This window comes from Echinops telfairi, unplaced genomic scaffold, assembly GCF_000313985.2.
Source record: "Echinops telfairi isolate 266 unplaced genomic scaffold, ASM31398v2 ScPeMD7_25;HRSCAF=90, whole genome shotgun sequence".
Lineage (NCBI taxonomy): Eukaryota > Metazoa > Chordata > Mammalia > Afrosoricida > Tenrecidae > Echinops > Echinops telfairi.
The window spans coordinates 4,893,597-4,900,827 of NW_022103922.1; positions in this window are offsets into that span (position 1 = coordinate 4,893,597).

The following is a 7,231-nucleotide window of genomic DNA, read 5'->3' on the forward strand; positions in this document are numbered from 1 at the left end:
TTCAGACTCATGCAACACATGCAATGACACTGAATGCAGGACGATCACAGGTCAGTGGGTGCAAAGTCTTGTGGATCCAGTGGCAGTAGAAGCATCTCAGTGCTGGCAGGGATCTCCACGTGACTCCTCCAGTTCCCAGGGCATGGGGTCTATCAGCGTCGTGCCATGTGTCTTGTCAGTAGGCCAGCTCTCAGGGAGGGAGCAGAGAGAGTGTGCTTTCCGCCTCTAAGGAGGAAATACAGGGATTCCCAGAATCCTCAGGGAAAGGCCTCATTGGCTATACAATGATTGACAGGCTAGACTCCACCCTATTCTCTCACCATTCTCTCAAATTGACAACAGATTACATGTAACTGCCACACCACGCTTCTCTTCGCCATGGACAGAAACGCATTTCCACCAGGAACCCGCATCTGTCCTCCTGAAAGAAGAAGATCGCCAGGCCTTTCTTCCCAACCCATCTTCATCCGGAACCAGTCCAAGCCAAAGCCTGCCATCGAGTTGATAGGACAGGGTGGAACTGCCCCTGTGGGTTTCTGAGCCTGTAACTCTTTACAGGAGTAGAAAGCCTCATCTTTCTTCCCAAGGAGCAGCTGGTGGTTTCAAACCGCTGACCTTGCGGATCGCAGCCTGATACGTAACTCCTCCACTGCCGGAGCTACTCTTAGCTCTGCAGAAACCCGCTCAGCATCATGGCAACACATAGTCTCCACTGACAAATGTCCTTCGGCTGCTTCTCCCGGCCTCCTCTTACCCGGGACAGCAAGGACACTTGGGGCAGGCAGGGCCACTGCCTCACACAGCAACTGGGAGACCCGCTTAGATGAGAGAGGAAGGAAGGAGTAGCCAACACTGATTGGGCAAAGAGCAGGAGAATAACGTCAATGCAGGCACTAGAAGCCCACTGCTCTGAACTCGATTCTGACTCACAGCGACCCCTGCAGGACAGAGTAGACCTGCTCCCGGGGGTCAGAGGCTGTCAGTCTTGATGGGAGCAGGTGGCTGTCAGTCTCAAGGTTCTCCCACGGGTGGGCCGATGGGTTTGCAACTCTGATGTCAGCGGTTCTCAACCTGTGTGTCGCAACCTCTTTGGGGGTTCGAACAACCCTTTCACATGGGTTGCCTGATTCATAACAGTAGCAAAATTACAATTATGAATTACCAATGAAAATAATTTTATGGTTGGGGGAACTGTATGAAAGGGCTGCAGCATGAGGAAGGTGGAGAACCACCACTGAGATGTCATGGTTAGCAGTTCAAAGCTTAACCCATAGTTAACCCTGCCAGGACTCCTCCCACTTTGTATTCTTTTCTGAGCCAGCCACCTCGAAGACCCAACAGGCTGCTTCTGTGGGCTCCTGGTCACCAGGTTTCAGCCTGCAATTCTGTGCTGCAGGGTTCCCAACCCCCCTCACCCCCTTGGAGGTAGGGTTTACACGACACAGGGCCATCCAGCCTCCCACACAGTCAGTCTCGGGGACTAAGGATTAGTAAAAGGGGGACAGTTCACATTCCTCTCTATCCTGAGAGCTTCAGATGTTTTGCGAGTAGGAAAAGCGGTGAGCCAAACAGAAACTGCCAAGAAACATCGTGGTGCAAATGATTAATAGATTCAGCTGCTCACCGGAAGCTGCTCACTTGGAAGAAAGATCTGTTGATCGTCTTCAGGGAATCAGCCACAGGAAACCGTCGGGAACACAGTTCTAGCTGGGATGATGCCAAAGTAGCTGGAGAGAGTGTGTATGTATATGTGTGTCTGTGTAATTCACACATAAAAGATCCCTGGTGTGATATTGATGACCTGTTGGATGCTCACCCCAAGGCCAGCACTTAGAACCCACCAAGCTCTTTTCAGGAGATAGATGAGGCTGCCTGCTTCCTGAAAGATACACAGTCCGAGAACCCCACAAGACTAGTCCTATAGGGTCAGATCTGGTGGTGGTGTGGTTACGTGCTGGGCTGCCACCTGCATGGTGGACAGTTTGAAACCACCAGCAGCTCCCCTGGAGAAAGACTTGGCTTTCTACTCCCATTAACAGTGACAGTCTGGGAAACCCACAGGGGGGCGCTAGCAGTCAGCATTGACTAAGGCAGTGAGTGAGATAGGATCATTATAAAGTTAGAAAACCCAAATGGAAGAACACGCTCAGCCTGTCTTAAACCGAAAGAACTCAAGAAAAATTCAAGCCTCCAATTGAAATGTTGAAAGATTCTGTTAGTCCAGGTAGACTAGAGAAACAAATTCAGAGACTCATAGGTGTATAAAAAAGAGCTTTATATAAAAGAGTAATTGTATATTAAGAAAATATCCCAGCCCAGTCCAGCTCAAATCCATAAATTCGATATTAACCCCATATGTTCGATACTAGCCTGTAAATTCCTCTTCAAACTCACGCAACACAAGCAATGATGCCGAGTGCAGGAAGATCACAGGCCAGTGGGTGGAAAGTCTTGTGGATCTAGTGGTGATAGAAGCACCTTAGCCCTGGGGTGGGTCTCCATGGCTCCATCAGCATAGCTCCATGTGGCTTGTCAACAGGAATGTCTCAAAGGGAAAGAGAGTGTATCTGGCCTCCAGTGAGATATTTATTTCCATAGTGCTTCCAAATGAGGTCATCAAGCTGCAACGTGATTGACAGGCTAGACTCCACCCCTTCACAAGTTGACAGGAGATTATGTAACTGCCACAGATTCTATGGGCCAAATATTGAATGAAATGGGAAACATCAGAAGAAGATGGAACGAATACACAGAGTCACTGTACCAAAAAGAACTGGTTGATATTCCACCAATTTAGGAGGTAGCAAATGAACAGCATGACCAATGGCACATTTAAGCTGTACTGAGAGCATCAGCCACAAACAAGGCTCTGAGAATTGATGGAATATCGATCAAAATGTTTTCAACAAACTGATGAAACACTGGAAGCACTTATTCATGTATGCCAGGGAATTTGGAAGACAGCTACCTGGCGAACTGACTGGAAGAGATCCATATTTGTACCCATTCCAAAGAAAGATGACCCAATAGAATGTGAAAACTATAAAACAGTATCGATGATATCACATGCAAGTAAAATTGTTTGAAGATCATTCAACAACGGTTGCAGCACTGCATTGACAGGGAGCTGCTGGGAGGTTCAGGGCGGATGCAGAAGAGGAGGTGGACCAAGGGACATCATTGCTGATGTCCGATGGATCTTGGCTCAAAGCAGAGAACAGAAAGATGTTTGCTTGTGTTTTATTGACTCTGCCAAGGCATTCGACTGTGCAGACCATAACAAAATATGGATAGCCTGGAGAAGAATGGGAATTCCAGAGCACCCCCTTGTGCTCATGCAGAGCTCATGTACCTGGATCAAGAGGGAGTTGTGCGAACAGAATAAGGAAATGCTACGTGGCTTAAAACCAGGTGTGCGTGAGGGTGGGGTCCTTTCGCCAGGCTTGTTCCATCTGTGTGCTGAGCAGATCAGAGAAGCTGGCTTCTATGAAGAAGAATGGGCATCAGGATTAGAGGAAGGTTTATTAATAATCTTTGATACGCAAAAGACACAACCCTGCTTGTTGAAAGTGAGGAGGACTTGAAGCACTTACTAATGAAGATCAAGGACGGCAGTTTTCCGTATAGATCACAGCTGACTGTAGCCAAGACCCAAATCTTCACAACTGCACCGACAGGCACCATCATGACAAATGGAGGAAAGGTTGACCTTGTCAAGGCTTTGTCTTGCGTGGATCCACAGTCAAGGCTCGTGGAAGCAGCAGCCCAGAGACTAAAAGATGAGTTGCCTTGGGTAAACCTGCGGCACAAGATGTCTTTAGAGGATCGAAAAGCAAGGATGTTACTTTGAGGACTAAGGTGCCCCTGACCCAAGCCATGGTGTTTTTCTTTGCTGTACACGCCTATGATAGTTGGACACGGAATAAGGAAGATGGAAGGAAAATGATGCGTTTGAATGCGGGTGCTAGCGAAGACTATCGAGAGTCTCACAGACTGCTACAAGACAAGCAGATCTGCTTCGGAAAAGGTACAGCCAGAATGTTCCTCAGGAGGAGCGATGGAGAGACTTCATCTCACTTGCACTGGGCATGCTATCTGGAGAGACCTGTCCCCATCGCAGGGCATCGGGCTTGCTACAGTCGGCCGTCAGAGCAAAAAGAAGACAGTCCTCAAGGAGCAGGGATGGCACAGAGGCTGCAACAGGGGGTCAGACAGAGCAATGGCCAGGGTGGCGCAGGGCCGGGCAGGGTTTCCTTCTGTTGTACATAGGGTCGCTATGGGTCGGACCCTACTCGATGGCACCTAGCAACAACAACCACAACAACACATCTATGCACAATTATCTATTTGTCTGCTTCCCAACTCTGAGAGAGAAGCCTCTGCAGGCAGGGACCACTCTGCAGGGCCTCTGCTGTCTCTCCTTAAAACAGCGCCCGGTGCACTCGAGAGATTCAGTACGATTAGGTGAATGAGCCCACGGATTTGCTCAAACCGACCTTTTCCTGATGAACTCACTGAAGCAGAAGAGGTTAATTTTAGGCAGCGCCGAGAAAGGTCAATCAGGATCCACAGGTAGTCAGAACACTGTAACCACCAGCACCCGCCTGCACAGCCCTCACCAGCGAGTCAGACTGTCACTATGGCAACCTGCTCTGGCTTGTCAGCTGGTGATGAATATTTACACCGTTAATTTACCTGCTCTAAATCACCGCCTGCTTCTCCCCTTCCGTATGGTCCCTGCTGTCCCCACCTCTCTTGCCCCGTCACCTTAACCGGGTCCCGCTTTGCTGTTCCGGTTGTTTGCTGCTGTTAAGTGCATTCTGGCTCTGGAGACCCCAGGTGTACCGAGTAAAGACTGCCCCACAGCGTCTGCAAGGGTTGACCCCACATGTACCCAGGTTGCAAGAGATTGCCAGGCCTTCCTGTAGCACCACCTCTGGATAGGTTTGAGTCACCAGCCTTCTGGAAAGGAATCTGGCGGCTCACCGTTTCACCACCCAGGGAACTCCACCCGGTCACATACCCCAATCCCAGCACCATGAGGTCAGTTCAGGTGCATGGCAACCCTAGGATCAAGTACAACCCAGCTTTATTGACTTTCTAAGCCTGCCCATCTTTAGATAAAAGACTGCTTCATCTTTCTCCCTTGGAGTAGTGGGTGGGTTTGAACCACTGACCTTGTGGTTAGCAGTCCAAAGCACAACCCACTACGCCACCAGTGGTTAGACGTTGGGCTGATCACCTCTCCTCTACTGCTGCTTCTCTCTGTGGGTGCAGGGACTTTGAGGTGCTAGGATACAGCTGGGCTCTGATGATACTCACTGGTTACTACCTCCAACCTGCAAAACCACATTCACTGCCATCACTCACAGTGACCCTATAGGGTAGGGATGAACTTCCCCTGTGGATTTCTGATACTGTGACTTGAAAGCCTTATCTTTCTCCCAAAGGAAGGGCTGGTGGGCTTGAACTGCTGACCTTGCAATTAGCAGCCCAGCTCGTAACCACTATGCCACCAGGGCTTCTCTAACCTCAGTCTAGCCCAATCCAAATCTCTGCCTGGTGAATCTTGACACACGTTGGTCATTCTTCAGCTTTCTCTGAAACTCCATACTCTTCCCAATCAGGCAGCTAGAACAAATGTGAAACCTAGACTCACTTGTCCTGAACTCAAAGTGGAATCATAGCGACCCTGTAGGGTTTCTGAGACTAACTTCACAAGAGTGGAAAGTCTCATCTTTCTCCCGAGGAGCAGCTGAGGGGTTTCACACTGTTGACCTTGTGGTTAGCTGCCCATGTTGTAACCCTTGATGCCATCAGCACTCAATTTAGGCCCCTATAATTCTAGCACATCATTGATAATCAATGCATTTGAATGGATGGGTTAATGGGTAGATAAATGTGTGACTATTTGGATAAAATGATGGATGGATGGATAGTTGGATGGATGGGTAGTTGGATGGATGGATAGTTGGATGGATGGGTAGTTGGATTGATGGATAGTTGGATGGATGGGTAGTTGGATGGGTGGGTAGTTGGATGGGTGGGTAGTTGGATGGATGGGTAGTTAGATGGATGGGTAGTTGGATGGATGGATGGATGGATGGAGTAAGATAGTGAAAGTCCCCTCTGAAAACTTTTAGGAAAAATGTGGAACTTGGACCAGCAAAGAATAAACAGTAATATTTTTGGTTTCTAAGGGAAATAAAAGCACATTCTGTGTGTTTTAGGGAGATAAAACCCCAGACCAACCCCATGGCCATCGAGTTGATGCTGACTCAGACTGGCCCCAGAGGACAAGATAGAACTGCCTCTGTGCGTTTCTGAGATGGCAATTCTTTACGGGAGCTGCAAGCCTCATCTCTCTCCTGTGAAGCAGCTGGTGGGTGTGAAACACTGACCTTGCAGCTAACAGCCCAACTTGTAACCCTCTCTATCACCAGGCTTTTCTAGGGGGAACGAGACCATCTAATTTAAATAAATTTGGACAGGTTCTCAGGAAAGACCAGTCTCTGGTAAAGGAGCGCATGCTTAGTAGAGCAGAAGGTCCATGAAAGAGCGGAAGACGTGGGAGGAGATGGGGGGACACAGTGGCTGCAGCGATGGGTTTCAACATAATGATTATGAGGATGGTGCAGGACTGCGCAGGGTCTCCTTCCGCTGTCAACGGGGTTGCTATGAGTCGGAGCTGACTTGAAGGCACCTAACAGCAAAACAAGACAAAGACAAGTGATCCGGACCAGAGAGACACCCGCGGAAGGCCACGATGGTGTCCAAGGATTCGCAGAAACTCAGCCACTCATATGGGGCAGGGAGAACAAAGGAGACTGTCACAATGTCAGGTGAGTGGCAGACCACTTCTTCACCATTGCAGGCGGGACGACGGAAGCAGGGACCAAGATTGGGATACTTTCACTACTGCAGATGGAACAGCGTACAAGATTGCCGCCATGCCCTCTGACCAAGGCAGTCAGAGTAAGACTCATAACGATGCATCCATCAAGGGCACACCCGGGCAAGTTCCCAAGGACAAAACTGCCCCTTCTCGGCCTCCCTAGAAAAGGGTCATAATCCACGTTCAAACCCAAGTTGCCCGAGGGCAAAGCTTTTCACGTTGCAGGTCCGTGGTCAGAAAGAACTCCATGGAAGATGAATCTGTGTGGAGACTCCCAACAAGGTGCCAGGCTCCCAATGTAAACGTGCTGAGAGTGTCAGCTCTCATACATAGGTC